The following is a 22,172-nucleotide window of genomic DNA, read 5'->3' on the forward strand; positions in this document are numbered from 1 at the left end:
TCAAGGTAAAAATAAAAATACCTAACATATCTAAACCCAGGTGGATGTGTTGCTTATAATTAAGAAGCTTCTTCTAAAAAACAAGTGGGGTGGCATTTTCTCTATTTAAATTGTATTAAGGTCCAGCCTTCCCCATTACCTAAGGACCTAACTCCTTCATACTAAAAAGTTGGCGGTGAAGCGACAGAAGGAATTTGCATCTGCTGCGGTACCCACCACCATTCTAATTTGGCGGTGGGTAATAGGCTTGGGGATGGCGGAAGGACTGCCACCGCCAGCCCGACGGTAGCGGTCCTTCCGCCATCATAATGACCCCCAAGAGTTCTTTCTAATTACGTCCAGTAGACACCACACACAACATTTCTCCTAGCAAAGTGTGCCTACATGTAGAAAAGTAAGAAGAGCCCTAGAAAAGTGAAGAATGGCCATATAATGATGAGTAGATGCATCATTTTCTGCAGAATAACCAAGCGCTGTTCTTCCCTTTGGCCACTATTTAGAAGACTATTTTATGGGTGATCAATAATTGCCACAAAGGAGATTATTATTACCTGCTCTCAGTGGAGCATCAAGCCCCAAACTATGGGGGTGGGGGGGGGGTTACAGGCCGACCAATGAAGGCGAGGCTAGCAAGTCAAACAATATGTCGAGGCTATCATTAGAGTCAATACAAGAACATAGAGTGATAAATTATGCACTTTAAATATATTGGTATAACAATATAGAATTGTAACTAACATGTTTTAGTCGATATGACAATCTTTAAAGGCTACTGATCGAGATCTTTAAAAAGGTTAATATGTGAGAAAACCAAAAAATCCAGCTTCTACAGATTTCAATACAAAACAATTTAGAACCGGTTTTTGCAAAGTTATTTTAAGACAAGGACCCTTTTACCAAATCTCTGAAAAGTTGTGTGTGAAATCACGAGCTCATGAAATATGTTTCATTCCAACTGCAGAATCACACCCTTGTTTGACTGTTGAACAAAGGTAAGCTTTCAGTGTGCTCATCGTGACATTGCAACATGTGCGGTTTTGAGGCCGGACACAAGTACAGGTCTGAGAACTTTGAGCATGGTGGGCTAACGTACCGAATTTCGGGATGTGTGACTGGTAAGTCTCAGGTTTGACTCCTAATGACACTTCTATTCCTCCTGAGAATCAATAAGTGGGTGTTAATCAGTTAGCAATATTACCACCTGGTAAGTACTCTGACAGGAGTCTGCCCTATTTTAAATCAAAACAAAATATTTATTGTAGCACCTCATATTGAGGAGTTCTCGTATAAGATGACAGAGCTGTATCCTTGGAATAAGTGGCCTAAAGAACTGGCAAAAAAGTTACCTTTAAATAGAAAAAGAGTGTGTTAATGATGTTCTAGCATATGAAGGACACAAGTATTATTTTACGCTTCCTAACACATAGGATGTGTGGCTGGCAATGTCCTGTAAAGTGGTCACTCCAAAATAAATAGTGCCCTTTATTAACAACAACCATGTTTTCAATTTTGGTCTGAGGCCTAAGCACATAAAGTGTGACATCCACTGAAATATCAATTCTATAGGAGCAATTTGCAATATAAAATGCAATATTTGTTGCAAGTTCCTCCAAAATTCCTTCAAGAAGAATGGCCCTCTTGTAAAAAATAGTTGTCCTGGAATGTCTATACTGATTATAGCCATTAGCCTGGCCTGATAGGAGAAAGGAACAACCTATAATGGGCCACATGCGAAGTATTAAGCAGACAACACGATTACCAGTTTGTAATTGTAACACTGAATCTAGTAATGCACAAAGTAGTGTTTTCATAGTGCAATGTTTGCATTGGTAATGTATTAAACACTAAACCTCATACACTGTTTTGAAGAGGTATGATACAACAATACCAAATCCTACAGAAAGGGGTACTGGTGTACTGTCCCTGCATAGACACCAACCTGGAGATTAAAAAAAACACAAGGAATGTGTTAAAGCAAATTCTACATCTGCATTACAATGCACTCTGAGAAACTGATCATAGAGGCCTTTGCTTTAGATGGCAGAAGTATGACTCTGGTTAGACATAAACTATGGCCCAGTTTTAGGAAAAACTAATGGAATGAAGTGCAGCAACTGAAGCTGCTGCTCTGAATTGCATTATAGGGTGAGAGCAGAACACCACTATATCTACGAAGATATGACACAGCACTATTTTCCTCTCTCCCTGCACTGGTGCTCTTTAGGCTGCCAAGTACAAATGCACACACACTTGCAGCACAGTGCATGAATGTGTGCTTTCTCTAGGGAATCGTTTATGTACTGGAAGGATACTCTTTCAGTGCAAAAAGTATCTTTTAACACTTGTCCTGCTTTGTGTGTGCATGCTTTTCCAGGCAGCATGCATGCAAAGTAGAAAAAACAAGGAGAAATGAAAACATTCCAAATAATGCCTGCCTTGAGGAGGCATAGGATTTTGATGCAAAGTCCTGTATACAAATGTTTGTAAATAGGGACTTGCATCAAAATATATGGGTGGTTGCATGGGAATGCCCATGTACCAACCTTGGAACTCCCACTTGACGCATAGTGCAGCTTCGCATTACTTTGGGGAAACTATCCAAACAAATCCTCATAAGCGTTGGACAGTAAATCCCAGCACAATACGTTGCCCAAGTTTGCGATACATTAGTTAACGCAAACCCGGTGCAAAACATTAGTAAATCCGGCCCTATATGTTCAGGCTTCACACAGCTGAGCTATCGCTTTCTCTACTCATAGATCAGGTGTCAGACACTCCAGCTGCCCCTCAGGTGAGAATGATCCACCTTCAAACGACATGAGTCAAAACCCATCGTTTCTAATCAACATCTTCGAAAATATGCCACCAGCCTTGTGTTTAGTGCCTTAGGGTACCCACTAAATATATTCAATAGCCATACATGTAAGATATGAGTTGTGCTGAGTTGCTACTAATAAAATGCAGGAAATGCCCTAAAGTATCTTGGTGCTGAACTAACAACTTCAAAAAAGATATGAAGATAATCAATAAATAGATGACTTTTAAGAGCCATGCAAAGCATGCTATGCTCTTCTATTTTGCACAGAACAGGGCTGAGTGTGTTTCAATTAGAGGAAGCAACAAAAGAAGACATCCCTCTAACCCTCCCACATCAACACCCATCGAGCCTTTTGTAAATGGCATACTGATAGCAAGAGGCAAGAGCCAAAATAAACAGATTGCTTCAGCATGGTGCTTGTTTCATGATAGACTCTGTAGACAAAGCAGTGTGCCATGTAATGTATCTTTCTAGAAAATGGCATATTAGCGCAGCATACGGTGAGCCTTGGAGAACCTACCTCATTTCCTCAAAATGTATGACCAGTCACAATGCCATTTCCTGAACGCCTTGAAACTGGGATACATCTGACTGAGAGAAGCAAAACATAGCAAGCATTGGCACAGTTCAGTCTAGAAAATATGGTCGCATTAACCACACAAGCTTCCAGTGGCATGTAATAAAAAGGTTTTTTACATACAACTTCTCTTGCAAATCGAGCAAATGTAATATTTTTTCCGGGGTTATTTTATTTATTTATTTAGTGTATCTTGATATAGCGTACAGCTACCCCAACGGGGTGTCCCGACGCTTCTGTGTAACTTCATGCTGCCTGAGATGGATTGTTAATAAAGGAAAGAATCAGCAGAACAGGTGGGTTTTTAAGGCTCTCCGGAAGGGTTGTTCATCCTTGATCAACCGAATGGCATTGGGTAATTTATTCCAGAGGGCCGCTGTCAGTACTGGGAAGGATTTCCCACCAGAGCGGGTTTTCCTGAATCTGGGGACCGTAAGGAAGTTTTTAAAAGAAGAGCGAAGGGTCCTGGAGTTGTTATTAGGAATAAGGCACGTAGAAAGATAAGCAGAGCCCTTGCCTCGCAAGGCTCGATGAGCCAGGACCAGAGCTTTAAATTCTGCCCTCTTATGGACTGGTAGCCAATGAAGGTCGCGACGGTGAGGGGTTATGTGCTCACACAGAGGGATACTGCGAACCAGTCGCACCGCGGCATTCTGAACAGTCTGAAGGCGGTGGCAGAGTCCCGCAGACAGACCAGTGTACAGGCCATTGGCGTAATCAAGATGTGAAGTGATTAACGCCTGTACCACTGTCTTCCTGGTGTTACTGGGCAAAAAATGAATAAACTTCTTTATCATTCGAATTTTTGCTAAACAGGCCATGGAAACTGTGTGAACTTGATGGGAAAAAGAGAGGTTGGAATCCCACCGGACTCCTAGATTTTTCACTGAGTCCTTTGGGATGGGAGGCACACTTAGATCAAGAGGCCACCAGATGTTAGAATCCAGTGGAGTTGGCTGATGGAAAAAAAGGACCTCTGTTTTTCCAGCATTCAACCTCAAGAAATTATCATCCATCCACTGGGCGATGGTTCGTAAACAGTTTTTTAAGGGGTCAAAAGTAGTGGGAGTGATGCTGTTAAATGAAAACAAAAGCTGGATATCATCAGCATAAGAAGTGACTTTTATACCCGTTTGAGCAATGATATCAAAAAGTGGGGAAAAATATATATTAAATAAAAGCGGGCTCAGGGAGGATCCCTGGGGGACTCCCCACCGGAGCGGGCGGCTTTCAGAGGTAAAAGGGGGAGTGAACACCGCCTGGGTACTGTCATGTCCTTGTAGTCGGACTGCCGAGACACCAGACACAGGACACAGGTGAGGGTATGTAATCTTCTTTAATGTATTAGCAGCAGCGAGCCTCTGCACGTCCTGTCCCCTTGGTCAGTCCTCTTCGTGTGTGTCCCCTTCCTGTTCCCTAGCAGGATGTGGTGTCCGGTGACCTGGTCACCTCCCTCATGACCCACAGGGTCCTAGTGTCCCCTCCTGTCCAGTCGCCCATCTGTCAGGTCACTACACCTCCCCCCTTGTCGCAAACAAATCTTTGGTACATATAAACAAATCTTTAGTACATTACACTAGACATTGTCACCCCCTTTTATGTTGACAGTATTTGCTGATGATTTTTAGGAGAGGTATAGAGAGAGAGAGAGAGAGAGAGAGAGAGAGAGAGAGAGAGAGAGAGAGAGAGAGAGAGAGAGAGAGAGAGAGAGATAGAGACATTGATATGCGGAAAAAGTGTGTCCACAGGTCTCCATTTCTTTTTTTCACAACAAGTTTATTGATAAAGATGAGCACATGTAATAGAGTGGCCCCCTACAATCAGGATGGCACCACCAAACATACCGATACAATCATGAAAATAGGACTGAGTGTCCAGTCAAGAAATCAATGCAATACAAGGATACAAGAAACATCATCCCCGTCTTTATCTTTTCAGTGACCCACTTACCCAACTCCCAGAACCCTCCCCTGGATCCCACCCTAATCCTATGCATGTGTGTATATACAGTGTCGATACAGATTCCTAGTGTGGCAAGTGTATGCGTGGGGGAGCGAGGTCGCCAGGCCACATGGGGCTAAAGATCTTCCTCTGGTTCTGCGGGGGGGTCCAGTGTCAAGCCCCTGTAGTCTGCCCACCTTTTCCATATCTTAAAGTGTTTACGGGGGCATCCCCGAGCTTCGAAGATCGGGCGTTCCAGACCCATACAGAAGTCTATGCCAGCCTTCCATGCACTCAGGGGGGGGGGGGGGGGGGGGGGGGCCTCGCATCCTTCCATGCTCGGGCCAGATCTCTCTTGGCCACCACCAGCCCCAGGAGGAGCAGGTGCCTCTTGTAGATATTGCCACCCACCCCCTCCAGGATGTGTAGTAGGCCCAAACGGTGGGTACGGGGGAGGGTCCAGCCCAGCACCTCTGATAGACAGCCCCATACACCCCTCAGAAGCCAACCAGCCTAGGGCACGACCATACCGTGTGAAGCAACGTACCTATCTCCAACCCACACCGCAGGCAGTCCGGGGTCTCAATCAGTCCCGCCTTCCACAGACGCTCACGTGTATAATAGGCCCTATGAAGAATTTTGAACTGTATGAGTCGAAATCGTATCGCAATAGCCGCACCCCTCGGGGATTCCAAGGCCTCTCGCCAATCATCCTCGTCCAACTGACCGACGTCGGCCTCCCAGGCCGCCTTCAGTGGGAGGAGGGTGGAGGAGCAATGGATGACCATAGTCTGGTAGATGCGCGAAACTTTTTTATCTCCAAGGTCGCCCATGAAGACTTTTGCTTCAATCGGGCTGAATTCAGGGAGTGAGTCAAGGTTGGTAAGACTGGTCAGCAGCGCATGCCGGAATTGCAGATATCGAAAGAATTGAGATTGGGGCATATCAAATTCGGTACGAAGGGCCTGGAAAGATTTGAGCGTCGTGCCGGACAGCACATGGCCTAATTGCGAGATACCAATCGCGTCCCAGCCATCGAAGCCCGATAGCTTAGACAGTTCCGGCAGCATGCCGTTACGCCACAGGGGCGTCTCCGCGGTCAGTCTGCCCCACCAGCCCATGCGACGCAAGGCCTGTCGCCACACCGCAAAAACAAGTTGCGTAACCCTCGGCAACGAGCGACGCAGTCTGGGTGAGTAGAGGATGGTGTGAAGCGAGTTATCGCCCATCAAAGCACGTTCCAGGGCATAGGCTGGGTCTCCACCATCGCCATACCACCAGTCATTCAGGATGAGAAGATGCGCGGCTTGATAGTATGACTGCAAATCTGAAGTGGCCAAACCCCCACAGTAGGTGGACAAAAAACATGTACGTAGCGCAACTCTGGCAGCACCCCCAGCCCACAGAAAGCGGCCCAGCACAGAGTTGACCTGTCTAAACAATTGAGGCGGGATAGGATATGGATGGTTCTGTAATTGGTACAATAGGCGCGGTAGCGCCACCATTTTAAAAATAGCGGAGCGGCCAAAGATTGACAGGGGCATCCGAGACCAGGTTTTAACATCTGACTGTACCCGCTCCCAGACTGGTATGAGATTACGGTCCCATGCAGTGTCCGCCGAGTCCGAGAGAAACACGCCCAGGTATTTCAGCCCGGCCGTAGCCACTCGTAGCCCTGAAGCCCAGGGGTCCGTCACCGTGCTCCCCTCCAGCACCCACAACGTGGATTTATGAAGGTTCAGAAATAGGCCTGAAGCCTCTCCAAACAGTTGCATAACCTCCAGGACACGCGGGCCCGAGCGCTGCAGGTCGGTAAGGAAGAAGAGGACGTCATCTGCATATAATGCAATTTTATCCGACAGGGTGGCAGTCCACTGAAAGCCCCGTATCAGCGCATCTTGGCGCACTCTGGCAGCTAAAGGCTCCATGGCCAGTGCAAATAAATAGGGGGAAAGAGGGCACCCCTGTCTGGTCCCGCGGCCAATGTGGAACATCTACGACACTGCCCCGGCGACCCGCACCGAGGCCGTGATATCTGTATAAAGGAGCTGGACGTACGACAGAAAGACTGGGCCCAAGTTGAGACAGCGCAGCAAGGCAAACAGGTACGACCAGCTGACAGAGTCAAATGCCTTATCAATGTCGGCCAGTAACAGCGCCGCCCGGTCCCCCAAAGTCCCGACGGCGTCTATCGCCGCCTGTGCGCGACGGATATTATGCCGCGTTGCCCTGTGAGGCATAAACCCTGCCTGGTCAGGATGGACCAAGTCCGTGATATGTGGAGCTAGCCTGTTTGCCAGGGCCTTGGCTAAGACCTTGGCCTCAACATTAATCAACGAGATGGGTCTATATGAGTCATGGCGATCTGGGGGTCTGCCCGGCTTCAAGAAGACTACTATTTCGGCATGGCGCCAGTCCGGGGGCAATACCCCTCGTGCACGTGCCACCTCAAGCGCCCGGCGATAGGGAGAACCAAGCTGTACATGAAATTTTTTTTAAAATTCACTCGGGTAGCCATTCGGGCCAGGGGCCTTACCAGTATTGAGTTGCCCCAGTGCGTCTCCCAACTCCTCAGCCGTGAGAGGTGCCTCTAGGGCCGTTTTGGTCTCATCCGATATTGGCACCGGTGGCAACTCTGCGAGAAAGCGAGCCAATTCGCTTTCAGACAAGTGGTCGCGCGGGGCGTATTGGGTTGAATAGTATGTGGCAAAGCTCGTCGCCAATTCGTGCGGGTCGGTCAAGACCTCCCCATCGCCATTCGTGAGACCTGGCAGCAGGAGGGGTTGGAAGTTTTGTTGGCACAGTCTATGGAGCATGGAACACGACTTGTCCCCCCATTGATACACCCTACTTCTGGTGGCCAGCCATGCCTGTTTGGCTTCATCCAGCAGGAGGGACCCGTAGGTTTGCTGTGCCTGCAATAGCAGACGTATCCCGACTTCATCACCCCCCTCGCGGCTTTCCTGCTCCAGAGTCGCCACCCGTGCGGCCGCTTCCGTAGTCTGCTCTCGACGCTTCCGACGGGCCGCCGAGCACCATGCAATATCTATTCCCCGTATGGTAGGCTTCATGGCCTCCCACACCGCTCCTACATCAGCACCCTCTACCAGGTTTTCCCGCCAGTAGTGGTCAATGGATTCACGCAGGTGATTAGTATATGCCGGTTGTAGGAGATGCCAAGAGGACATCCTCCATCGAAACGGCTGCCTCCTCCGGATGAGTTCCACTCCAACAGAGACGGGGGAGTGGTCGGACAGGCCCCTGGGCAAGATGTCAGCGCCCTTCACTCTACACAAACATTCCCTAAGCACAAACACACAATCAAGCCTCGAGAACGAGCCGTGTACAGCTGAGACATAAGTATATTCCCGGGCTGTGGGGTGCATATGTCGCCAAGCATCTACCCAGCCCAATCCCTCACTCATTGCATGCAGTCTGGTGGGTGAAGGGGAAGGGGGCGGGATCTCGATCCCCTCTCGGCGCCTTTGGCGATCCACGCATATATTCATCACATCATTCCAATCTCCCCCAATCACTGCCAACGATCCGGAAACGTCCTCCCACACTGCAAACAACCTCTCAGCCATGGCCCATTGGAGGGGCGTAAACACTGCCAAACACCACCGATTCCGTGCCCACCATGCCCTTAACAAACAGGTATCGACCCTGGGGATCCACCCACTGCTTCTCATGGATGTACGCCACCCTGCGGTGGATCAAGATGGCCACTCCCCTGGATCCCCTGGAGAAACCCGCATGGAAAACCTGTTGATAACCAAATCTCTGTAGGCCCAGAGCCTTTGTGCCCATCATGTGGGTTCCTTGAAGCAATAGTACATCTGCAACCTCTTTTTTCTCCCAGCGTAACACAGCCCCGCGCTTAATTTTGTCCAATAAACCACTGACATTCCACGTAATCACCCGCATAGAGTCTTCAGGGAGTCTATGAGTCGGTTCAGCCATGGTCCATTAAGATCCACCACACAAGCCCTCCACACCCGCGCCACCCACCACACGCCACAAGGAACATTATTGCGACACACACATGCACACCACTGCCTACCCCAAGGAAAACAGTCCCCAACTCTATAGTCCCACAGCCCCAAACAGTCCCGATCCCCAACTCAGCGGCCACAACCCCGACCGCCCACGTCCCACCACCCCCCACCCTATACCTCAATGAACTATGAAGTACCTGTCGCGGCATGGGTGGTCCCGAGACCAAAACACAGGGCCCGGGCCCACCCATACCAATGGATCCCAACATCCCCAAAAAGAACAGCAAGCTCACCCCCCTTCCCTCAGTGTCTCTCTCGAGAGGGAGAGTGGTAGCCACTATCACGTAGTCCCCGACCCCCCACCCCACAACCCTATTCTCGATTAGGAGACAGAAGCAGTACTGTCCCAGGGCAGTAACAGTGCCGGGCAGCCATTGAGGTCCAGACGACTCAGTGAGCCCGACCAGAGGTCACAGCAGTGACAGCAGAAAAGGAGAGTTAAGGCCCCGGAGTCTTCAGTGGTCTGTCCCAGAATGTTCCGAATCCTCGGTTCTACCACTGGTCTGTGTGCCATCGACCGAGGCCGCGCGTCTGCGCGATTTGGAGCGCTTGGTACGACCCTTCTTCACCGTCTGATCTCTCTGTGCTCGCGGTGATCCTTCAGGAGAGCCCGAATTGAGCCCCGGTTGAGAGTTCGGTCTAAGCCGCACCGTTTCATCCGTCCATTTGAAGAGGTCTTCCGGTGTATCAAAAAACAGTGTCTGTGATTGGAAGATCACCCTTAGTCGCGCCGGGTACAACAGGGAATATTGGAGTTTAATTTTGCCTTGGCGGCCATGAAAGAATGACGCTGCTGTTGCACAAGTTTGGTATAGTCAGGGAAGATCATGATCTTACAGTTTTCATATAGGAGGGCTTCCCTGGTTCTAGCTTCCCTCAATACGGCATCCCTGTCATGATAATTCAGCAGTCTAGCGATCACCGCCCTAGGCCGCTCGCCCTCAGGCGGCCTCTGCGTCAGGGCACGGTGCGCCCTCTCAATAACGAAGGAAGCAGACAGCGTCCCCGGTGGCATCCATGACTCCAGCCACTGTGTGAGGAATTGTTCCATGTTGCCCTTTTCACAGCGCTCCGGAAAGCCAATAAAGCGGAGGCTGTTGCGGCGTGCCCGCCCTTCGGCATCTTCCACACGGAGCGCCGTGTTACGCTGCGCAGATTCCATCGCCGCCATTCTCTTTTTAAGGGAGGTGACGTCTTCCTCTACCACTGTTACCCTGGATTCGGTTTCGGTGATCCGCGCCACAGCATTTCTCAGGTCTTGGCGTAGTAGGGTCACATCCGCGCCCACTGCCCCTATCTTGGCGTCTAGCGCATCCCTTGACTGAGTGATGGCCGCCATAAGGGCTGCATTGTCCGGCCCCCCTCCAGGCGGAGCACCCCCGGACGGTCCAGGGCCCCCACTGGGCCCCGTGAATTTATCAATTGTCACTTGCTTGGCGGGGCCACCGCCTCCTCTGGTCATGACTGCCGAGGGCAAATGGGCCCCAAGATGGAATGAAGGTGCGGGGCCCCAACCGCCCTCGTTGAAGTCTATGCAATGCAATGAGGGGGGAGGGAAAACCACGACCGGTCTTCGGCCCCCGGGCAGGTCCTGGCGGGTCCGGTCCAATGTGACCCAATGTCCAGAATAGAGCGTGGCCGGCCCCAGCGACCGCCAAGAAGCAGGGCCCCCTCCGATCAGCAAACCCCCCCCTGGAGAGGTGGACAGTCCAGGTGTATCTCGCGCCAAAACGCCGGCGTCTCCTCCGGTCTGGGGGGGGTTCACTACTCACAGTTGCTGCCGATCGTCCCGCAGACCACCCATGTCGTGGGTCAAGCACCGCCGGGCGGGAACATCAGGGCCACCGACCTCTGCCGAGCCTGCAGGCCCCCGCCGACACTGGGCCGCGAAAATCGAGGTCCCGGCTGCGCCTAATCCACCAGGCCGCTCCGGCTGTTCCCGGTCATCTGCAGCCTCTGCGTCCCCTCGTGATACAGCTGGGCCCTGGAAGAGGGATCACACACATTCCCCTGCGTCCTCGGCGCCTCGGGTCCCCAAGCGTCGCGGCCGCCACCAGGCCAAGCGATGTAGTGCACTGCTCCCCGGCCGGGGAGCACCAAAATCGAGGCCCCGGCTGCTCCTCCGCCCTCTAGGCCGCACCTCGCGCCTCGTTGCACAGTCCGGTTTCGGGACGCTGGACCACCGCTGGGCACACCGGAGGGTTCCTGGCACTCCCGGCGACCTTCGCCCCGTTGTCGTTGTGGGTTTCGGGGTCAGGGACCAGGATAAGTAGAAGGATTAATGGCGGGCCGGCGGGAGCTCTAGCAAGCTGCGACCGCCATCTCCGCTTGCGTAGCCACGCCCCCCACAGGTCTCCATTTCTGCATCTCCTCAATCAATTTCTTGTACTTCTTGCCTTCTCTTTTTGGTCCTTGTTCTGTTAAGTCTTCTTGTGTTGCTTCCCTTTGGGCGTCTTTCTTCAGCCTATCTTTCAGCCGCTCCTCTTCTTTTGTCTTCAATTCTCTGTAGTACGACTCATTTCTGGTGAAGTGGTATTGTCCTGCTGACGCAGTTATCATTTGTCCTCCCACTTTCGTTATGGTCAGTGTGTCTTTTGCGAAAGTGCTCTCTACCTTCCGTTGTTGTCTTTGTCGAGCTAGCGCAGTGTCTCCTTCTTTCGCTTTCGCATCTTTTGCATGTCTCTTCCGATCGGCATCCGCCTTCATTCTTGTTTTCGCTTCTTTGTCCCTTTCAGCTATGTCTTTGTGTTCCACCCTTTCCACTTCTTTCACTTGGTGCAGACTCGTTCTACTTGATCGCCCCAACACCAGCTCCGCAGGGCATCTTCTTGTGGGGCTGTGAGCGGTGTTTCGACAGTCTCTCAGCACTTGCCACGGTGCTTGTCCAATTGAGATTTGTGTTTGCTTGTTGCTCTGTATTGCCTTTTTGATCATTCACATAGATCGTTCAGCCATTCTGTCTTCTTGCGGCCACAGAGACGCTATTCGTCGATCGTTGATCTCGAGATACTCCATGAACCTTTTGTATTCGTCACTAGAGAATGGTGGTCCATTGTCTGTTTGTTGTGTCTGCTGTGACGCCCATGCTGCCAATATGTCATCCAGAGCTGGCAAAGTTTTGTTGGCTGGTGTTGACGCTACTTCTCTCACTATGGGAAATCTGGAGAGCTCCTCTATTACTACCAGTAGGTAATTTCTTTCTTTCAACTGCCCGTAGATATCAGCTGCCAGCTCTGTCCATGCTTCTCTTGGAAATGCGGACATTTGCAGCGGCTCCTGCTTTGATGCGGGCCCCTTTATTTGGCAGATGTGACAGTGCATCGCACTTTCTTCTCCCATGTCCTCAAGTCCCGGGAACCATACTTTTTCTCGCACCATTTTTTTCGTTGTCACAGTCCCTCTGTGTGACTCATGTGCCAATTTTGCTGTCTTTCTTCTCAGCGTCCGTGTTATTATTATCCTGGTGCCTCTCATTACTGTTCTGTTCTCGCTTTTTGATAGTTCTTCGCTAATCTTTCTGAACACCAGCATCTCTTCCTTCAATGCTTTTTTTTCCAGCTGCTGTTGTTGTTAGCGTGCCTCCACCTTTGCTGTTTGGTCACCTTCATTATGGTCTGCATGGTGATGTCTTGTTTTTTCTCTTGTTCTAGTTCTTTCATTTTTATCGTTGCCGGTGTGTTATGTTTCAATGCACTGTTTAGACGTTCCTCCGCCATGGTTGCTGTATCGTGTTCCTGTTCCTTCCCCGGCTTGTGTATCATTTCACACGCCCACACTGCCGCCAAACTCTCTTTTTCCGGCTGGTAGTATCCCGACTGGGAGTGTCCTTCTTCTACGTTTGATATACTTTTGCTCCCATATGCCACCATGTGTCTTTGGTAATCTTTTCCTTTTTTGTGTTGTGCCAATATTGCTCCCAGTCCCGCTGGGCTGGCATTTACAGTCAGTTCAATGCGCGGCTTGCGGTATTCTTTTAGGATGCTTCTTTTCTCTGTCGTGTTGTAAGTCATGGCCATGAGACCCATTGTCTGAGCTGTGATGATGCTCAGCAAACATGGCGCTGAGATGTCGCCCTTCAGCACATACATGTCCTCTTTGCTCTTTTGGTCGTCGTGTATCGGCTCTTCTGTAAATTTCGATACCCACATGTTACATGTTGTACCGCTGTCCAAAGCAAACTTTGTTTTGTGTGATCCTGCTCCTACCGTCACGTACTCTGTCTTTTTCATTTTGCTTTTGCCCACCAGGTACCTTCTTTTTCTTTTTCTATCTTCATTCATTGACTCTGTGGTAACATCCGTCATAAGATAGAGTCGTCCAGTCCTTTCTTTTTCTTCTTCTTCTTCTTCTTCTTCTTCTTCTTCTTCTTCTTCTTCTCCCCATTCTGGTGATGAGCTCCTTATTCCTTTTTCACCATGTCTGCTTGTTGACACTTGCGGTCTCCGTCGTCTTCCTCTGTCATTTCTGAACTGCATTCCTTGGCGTGCGCTGGCATAGTCATTTCTCTCGTTCGATTTCTTGCGCATCTGGCCGCGCGTTAGGCATGGGCCTCGATGTGGACATTCAAGTCCACCCCTGTAGCATGTTCCTTCATCATGGTACTTCCTCGTGGCCTGTTCATTCCTGCCTTTTTTCCAGCTGCCAGCGCGATCTTGTTCCACTCTTTTCTCTTTCCCTCGCGACGTGATATTCTCTAGTGACGCCAGTTCTCTAGTTCCTACTTGTGGCTCAAACAACTTGATGGGTGGCGGTCTTCTGTCTTGTGTGCTTTGTCTTTCTTGTTTCGTTTCTGCCATCTCTTCTATTTTCCGTGCTCTTCCTGGCACTCTTTCGTGTGCTCTTCCTGGCACTTTTTTGTTCTTTCCCGTGCTCTTCCCGGCACTCTTCTGTTCTCCGTGCTCTTCCTGGCACTCTTTTGTTGTTTCCGGTGCTCTTCCTGGCACTCGTCTCTTCTCCGTGCTCTTCCGGCACTCTTCCATTCTCTGTGCTTTTCCAGGCACTCTTTTGTTGTTTCTTGTGGTCTTCCTGGCACTCTTCTGTTCTAGGTGCTCTTTCTGGCACTCTTTGTTTGTTTCCTGTGCTATCTCTTCTTTTCTGTGCTCTTTTGTTATTTCCGGTGCTCTTCCTGGCACTCGTCTCTTCTCCGTGCTCTTCCGGCACTCTTCCATTCTCTGTGCTTTTCCAGGCACTCTTTTGTTGTTTCCGGTGCTCTTCCTGGCACTCTTCTGTTCTAGGTGCTCTTTCTGGCACTCTTTGTTTGTTTCCTGTGCTATCTCTTCTTTTCTGTGCTCTTTTGTTGTTTCTGGTGCTCCTCCTGGCACTCTTCTCTTCTCCGTGCTCTTCCGGCACTCTTCTATTTGTTCCTGCGTTTCCTTTTTCTTTTGACCTTTTCTTTTTGTTTTTATTTATTTATTTCTTTATTTCTTTATTTATTTCCTTGTTTATTTATTTGCATTTGCATTTGCTTGTGATTTACTGCACCATTACTTCTTAAGTCGGCACTTTTTCCACTTTCCTCTGAACCTTTCTTTACCTTCTCTTTCTCTTATTTCAGTCTTTACCACCTTTCCTTATCATATTCTTCCTTTGCCTGACTCTGTGATGGCTGCTCTGTTGTTTCCAATGCCTTTTTCTTTGATGTCCTCTTTAAAATGGCCGCCGCTCTTCTCGCGAGATTTCGCGCTCGAAATCTCGCTCTCGCCTGACCTTGAAATGGCCGCCCACCACACTCTCGCCTCCTATTGGTCCAGCCGCCTGGATCTAAGATGGCCGCCGAGACTCTCAGCCTCTCGCGAGAGCTCGCACGTCCAATTTCGAAGCTTCGCGCTTACCGCGGATGTTTCTTTTCTTGCTTCAGAGGCGGTCGGGTGGGCTCCGATGTCGCTTCTCCCCTCGTTTCTTCTTCCCACCACTTATCCAGGGTGGGCACCTGGTTACTCCTGATGCGTGTGAACGTCGATCCACGCGTCGATCTACGCGTCGATCTGCGCGTCGGCTCGTTTCCCTTCGTCGCCAGATGTCATGTCCTTGTAGTCGGACTGCCGAGACACCAGACACAGGACACAGGTGAGGGTATGTAATCTTCTTTATTGTATTAGCAGCAGCGAGCCTCTGCACGTCCTGTCCCCTTGGTCAGTCCTCTTCGTGTGTGTCCCCTTCCTGTTCCCTAGCAGGATGTGGTGTCCGGTGACCTGGTCATCTCCCTCATGACCCACAGGGTCCTAGTGTCCCCTCCTGTCCAGTCGCCCATCTGTCAGGTCACTACAGGTACGGTTGGACAGGAAGGAAGATATCCACCCTAACGCTGTACCCTGAATGCCCTTAGAGTGCAGGCGTTCAAGAAGGAGGGGGTGGGAAACGGTGTTGAATGCTGCCGACAAGTCAAGCAGCACCAGCACCGCTCTAGACCCCCCATCCAAGCTCCATCTTACAGCATCAGACATCTCAATGAGTGCAGATTCTGTACTGTATCCAGACCTAAAACCATGCTGAGAGTCATGGAACGCGCCTGAGGTTTCAAGAAAGGTCGCTAGCTGTTGTTGAGCGAGTCTTTCTAGTACTTTAGCAGGGGCAGGTAATAGGGAAATCGGTCTATAATTGGCGGGTCACTGGGGTCAGCGGTGGACTTCTTGATTATGGGGACCAATCGAGCCTGTTTCCAGGTATCTGGAAAGAGTCCCAGTTTAAACGAGTTATTCCAAATCCCATTCATAAAAGGATTAAGAACGGGGGCTAAAGATCTGTACTGTTTAGCGGGCCAAGGGTCTAATGGGGAGCCAGATTTAGTCTTAGAGAGTTCCACAAGAGATTGTTCCAATGTGATCTCAGCGAAATCAGAGAACAGGGGCTCTGAAGCCGCAGGAGAGGAAGGGGAAGAACATTTTATAACCTGAGGGTTACGGGGGAAGGAATCATAAATTGCAGCTATTTTGTTCTCGAAGAAAGTGGAGAGGTTGTCACAGAGAGTCTGTGATACCACTGGAGGACGTTTAAGGGCAAGGGGATCCGTAAAAGATCTCACTGTCTCAAAGATTTCCCTAGATGACCCTTGAGAACGATTTATTTTATCTTCTAGAAATTTCCTTTTATGTTCAATGATCTTCCTCCTATAATTTTTCAAGGCGGCTTTATAGTGGCTTTTGCGGTCAGGGGAAAAGGTGGTTCTCCAGCGTCTCTCTAGACGTTTACATTCTGATTTGAGCGCTCGGAGGTCATTCGAATACCATGGGGCCGAGGGAGCTGAACGGTATGTTTTAATGGGTCTGACTGGGGCAATGAGATCGATTACCGAAGTAATCTGGTCATTGAGATTAATCAAGCGTGTATCAAGATCTGAGCTTGTGTCTGACAAATCGACCAGGGAAAGCCCGGGAGCTAGACTTTCCGGGGAAATCTTGCTCCAATTTCTACCTAGTTGTTTAGCCGGACGAATATGTCGATTAATGGGGTGGCAAGGGAATGAGAAAGGAATAAGCAAATGATCTGACCATACTATTGGGACTGGGTCACAGACCTCTAAGCCAGTCAAGTTGGTACAGATCAGGTCAAGAATGTGGCCCGCTTTATGGGTTGATGCTGATGCAGATATTCAGTGCTCAATTTGAGTTAGTGGTTTCCGGTGCTCTGCACTGGCAATTTATTGTCAACACTTGCTCTTATAACAGCCTTCTACATGGAGGGGCTGTTTGTATATTTTTGTGAGGAACTCAACAGTTGTTTAATCCTTATGGGGCAGATTCCGATCTCTGTTGGAAGGGCACCGAATCTCTTTCGTCATAAGCGGATCCGATTCGGAGGCTGATTTTCTGTCCGAGTCGTACACGGGTCCGGACGTCGAAGTACGATGCGAACAAGCTCAAAATCTCCATCCAAATAGTTTCCGGGTCCAAACCGCTCTGTACGACTCGGCCACAAGCAAACCGTGGCGCGCAATGGAGACGTTTCACGACCGAGCTAGTACGATGCTCGATTCAGACAGTCGGATCGAGTCGGAGCGTCCAGCTCACAATAGCTCTTGGAGTCGGACTTCGGTCGTCCGCGTCGGACCCCCCGTCACCCGCAGCCTTACGACTCGGACACAACACAGGCATGTATGGTGAGGATGGCACCGACGTGTACCCACTGTAGCGGGCGCACTTGGCCGCGACGTACCCATTCAGTCAATGGGAGCCCATTTACTCGTTGTACGACCGGCTCCCATTGACTTCTATGGGAGTCCGACCGAGTCCGACAGCACACGGCCGCATTGTACTCGCTCGGTTGTACTGCAGGAGTCCGGATCGGTCTGAAGACACCCGGCTCCAGCTCGGTCGGTGTGCTTTCCGACCCAGATCGGAATCGCCCCCTAAATATATATTAAAATCACTAATACCTGCCATTCGAAGCTATGAGAATAGCGTGGGCAGCATGCATTAGTCATTTGTAATGTATATTTAAAGTCTGAATTGTCACACTTTTATGAGTGAGATTGTTGTGATGGTACTGTCATTGCCAGCACTGGCAGGAGCAATTGGTGGTGCAAGCTGCAGTGGCCTTCTGACAAGGACCCTGGCACTTATGTTGTTTTACAAATTAAGTACTGAGTATTTATTTATTTTTAGTTTTATATAGGACAAACTAGGCCCAAAGGAATCAGAGCGTTCTACAGAGTATGCACAGCAAAATTTACGAACAATACACAAGTAAAATAATAAAAACAATAGGCACACTTGGTGATAATATATAAATGATGGTGGATAAAGTTCGGAGGTAGCGATAGTAGGTTTCTTTCATAAGCTGGGGAGTGCACAGTTATTTTCAGAGGTAGAGTTATCAGGCTCGTTGATGGTTGATGGGGGAATTGCATCTGAGGATGCTCTTTTTCTGTGGTGCTCACTGCCCAACGGAAGAGACGCTGAGCAGAGAGCTGCGTAATGTTGCCTTTCGTTCAGGGCCGTTTCTAGGTGTTTTACCGCCCTAGGCGAGAATTGAAAAATGCCACCCCCTCCCTTTTACTACCATCACTCTCTACCCCAGTCATACCGGCTAGTTAATTCATTCTTCAGCCCACCTCTCTTGGTTACCAATTACTAGGGAGAGAATTCAACGAGTTAACATTTTCTAACTAGCAGCCTAGTCGGCAAAAAATCTAACACTTGGACGTGAATCAATAATATTCATTACCAAAATTGCACGTAAAACTGACTAGTGAAGATTGAAGGACAAACTTGGAACACACCCCAAAAAGGAAATGAAAATAAGAGCGTCAAGTTATGAGAAAGCAACTGTACTAGAAAGTTCTGGCAGTCCCGAAGAAGGATCGCTTTTTGCGAGGCTACCAGGAAGCTAACGCCCCCGCCCCCACCTTAGTGGAGCGCTATGACTTTTATGACTACCATGCTGGACATCGCTGTTTTAAGGGGCTCTTTCGAAGCACTTTACAGCCATTCTCATTTGTCATTGCAAAGGGTCATCGACAGCTAGTTGGCGGAGGCGGTCTACACAGACCCTCTCCCAGCTACATTTATAGGAGCCACGCGTGTGTAGGCAGGGGAATTTTGGCCGTTTTAAAACTGAATGCAGCAGCTTTAGTATGACAAAAAATGAAACTATTCATAGAGATGTCGTCTGCTATTAGCCAGACTGCGTTTGCTAATGCGATTAATGCAGGGGGAGGCAATGGGGGAAATAAAGCACAACACTACACCGACTCGCCCAGACCTCACTTGCTTCCAACCCTACCCCCTAGCCCTCTGCCACTTACCGACGTCAGCAATTGTGCACTAACTTGCAGTATCTTAGAATCCTGTCACCAAGAATGATAGAGAACACAAGTGAGGTGGCAGTTCTTCTCACCACAGAAATGTGAATCGGTTGAAAAGTTTGAAGATTTTATTATTAAAAAACAATCTTTCAAGAATAATGGGACCTGGCGTGGGGGTTAAATATCCTGGCTGAAGTGCAACGATTTGAACCTCGGAGGACTAGAGAACGTTAAGATCTACTATAGTGTGGTGACAGAGAAAGTTCAGAGAGTGCCAAGTAGTCAAAGAAGCACCAAGGCGCCTGGATAAATGTGTGTGATCTGCTGCAAACCTCCCATATTTACCACTTTAAGTGGGAGAGTGCCTAATCAGAGCCGGTGGTTTTCTCTCCTCAGCACTTAATTGTCAGCCGGCTTCAGTGACAGTCCACTTTTTAAGTTTAAGATGAGCACAAGTGTTTTTAATATGTCAAAATACATGAAAAAGGGGCTTTAAATAGGCCGGTACGGAGTACCGGCACGTTTATTTTGAGAGGGAGAGTACCAGCACTTATCAAGAGCGGCGTAATATTTATAATTGGAGCTTACAGACATTTCTCAGAAACAAGATACAGAGTACCTGTACTAGTCTGAATTGTGTCACTTGCATTGGAGGAGTGCAGCGGTGTGTTGGTACTGTCACTGGTAGTGCTGGCAGGGGCAATGGGTCGTGTAGGCTACCATGGCCTCACAGAAGAGTCCAGCACTTACTTTTTTTTTAAACAAATGAAGCTCTGGGGGAGGTACAGACTCAGATAATTATGTTAATATGGCCTTTTAATACAGAACAATGTGTTACACCTCATTTAATCTCCAGCCTCCATCTGATTTGCGCACTTAGTAACTATGCACGGGTGTTCGGGAAGACGGAAGCTGTCTAATGCTGGCAGAGCAGGTGCCCCGAGGCTGAGAACATATGGGGGTAGAGGAGACGGTCGCTATACAAAGTGAAGCCTGCTGTACTACAACACCCCAAGGTGGGGGACACAAGCGATGGGGGTGACAGCTGTGACCAATGATGCCTCCACAGGTCAGGACGCACGCAGTGGAGCCGGCAGCTACCCCTATTGATGATAGATAGCTGCGCAGACACTTTGGTGAGGGTGGCACTGGGAGAGGGGACAATCGAGCTGCCTGCAGGTATGCTGAACTGGGTGACATAATAACGGTGAGCTGATAACTGCAGTGGCATAGCACGGCTCTCAGGGGCCCCAGTGAAAGCTAGTAAAACAGACTCCTTAATTCCTCTTTAGGTTGTAAAAAAGTGCAATAATTAGTGTTCAGATCCACCCTCCCCCCCAGCTCGGGCCTCGGTGCCAATGCAGGCACGCTCAACTGGGTGACATAATAATGGTGAGCTATGCCACTGGGTACCCGTCTACTATCTAGTGTTGTCCGCTGCTTTCAGGTGACGTTTGAAGCTATATTCTTGGAGCCAGCAGTGATGGCTCAGCCATAGGTCTCCATAGTGGAGAATTGTTGCTACAGCTCCTAAAGGCCAGCTTACTTCTGGCTGGAACTGGGTTGTTACCCCATTCTCAGATGACCTACGGCGTCTTATGGATGGAAGTGTTGTCACTGCCCTGATTTTCTTAGACTATCATTATTGACATCAAATCTTACAACACCAGCTATCTGATATTCATGAGGTGTGCCCCAAACCCAGAATCCATCTAAAAGAGAAAGGTGTGCTTCAAAATTAGGGACAGACTAGTGGAAGAGAGAGTTGTCCAAGCTCAGAGGCAGGCTAGTGGAGCAAAGTACACCTCAAACACAGAGACAGGCGAGGAGAGGTTTTGCCCCAAAATATGAAGCAATCTAAAAGAGAGGGTGTAATCCAAACTCAGAAGCAGGTTAGACAAGAGGAAGGTTTTCCAACAGACCACAGGAGATGAGAGTGCCCAAACTCATTTGCAGGCTAGAGGGCTCATTTGGTCCTGAGTCCAAAGAGAGGCTACAGGAAAGAGACGTGCCTTACACTCACGCTGGCGGAAGGAAAAGAGTGCGTTTCAAAATCGGAGACAGCGTAAAGACGAGAAGAGAGGTGCGACCCATTTTCGAAGCAACCGAGAGAGAGACTTAACATAACAGGGCTCCCTTGTATGAAGAGGGAGTGTCTGAGGCACAGAGATTAGATGTTTAATAAATCCTAGAAATTGCAATAAAAGTTTAATTTATTTTCAGCGTTGAGGTTGACTTAATTGTGTTTCCTAGCACCCACAAAATAATTACAATAGCAAGAAATGATGTGCTTCTGAGAATGCCTCCTTGGGCATGCTGCCAGGCGCCGTGAGGGTATGTGGTAGGAGAAAGGGGGCTTTATTAAAACAAAGACGGCTGATCTGTGCTGTTTGCAACTTTGCACCTTCGTGCTGCAGCTAGCACGTGCAAGAGGAGGGCATCATTAAGGAACCTAGTGCTTTTAAAACAAGGAGAGGAAGAGGAGCATGCAGTCCACAGTGATGTACGCTGCGCACCAGCCAACGAGAGCAGACCTGTTTGCGAGTCGCGCCTCAGGGGATTTCCTCACTTGTTGTCTTGGTGTCCGGTGCATTGCTGCCTTGCGGGGTGAGCGCTGCAGGTGACCACGAGGTGAGCAAAGAGGTGCGACTCCGATCGGGTCGAGAGCGGGCACTCGTGGCGCCAAATGTGACGTCAAATCACGTCACGTCACGTCGAATTTTAGAAGGCGCTACCTAATAAGTTTGGCAGCACCGTTTCTCCCATTAGGCAAGACTAGGCGGCCGTTCACTCAAGGGGATTTCCAAACTCAGGTTTTTTGCCGCCCTCCCTTCTTTTGCCGCCATAGGCAGCCGCCTAGTCTTGCCTAATGGTAGAAACGGCCCTGCTTTCGTTTACTGTGTATGTAATGGTGCAGCCACCGTTAAGGTTCGCATGATGTCAGCCTCCTCCATGGCCGCCTGTAATAAAACAGAAAGTCTCACTCAAACCCAGGAATAGCTGCATGCCTAATGACAGCAGAGCACTGGAAGGCGA

The sequence above is a fragment of the Lissotriton vulgaris genome, chromosome 1_1 (genome assembly GCF_964263255.1).
Source record: "Lissotriton vulgaris chromosome 1_1, aLisVul1.2, whole genome shotgun sequence".
NCBI classification, from domain to species: domain Eukaryota; kingdom Metazoa; phylum Chordata; class Amphibia; order Caudata; family Salamandridae; genus Lissotriton; species Lissotriton vulgaris.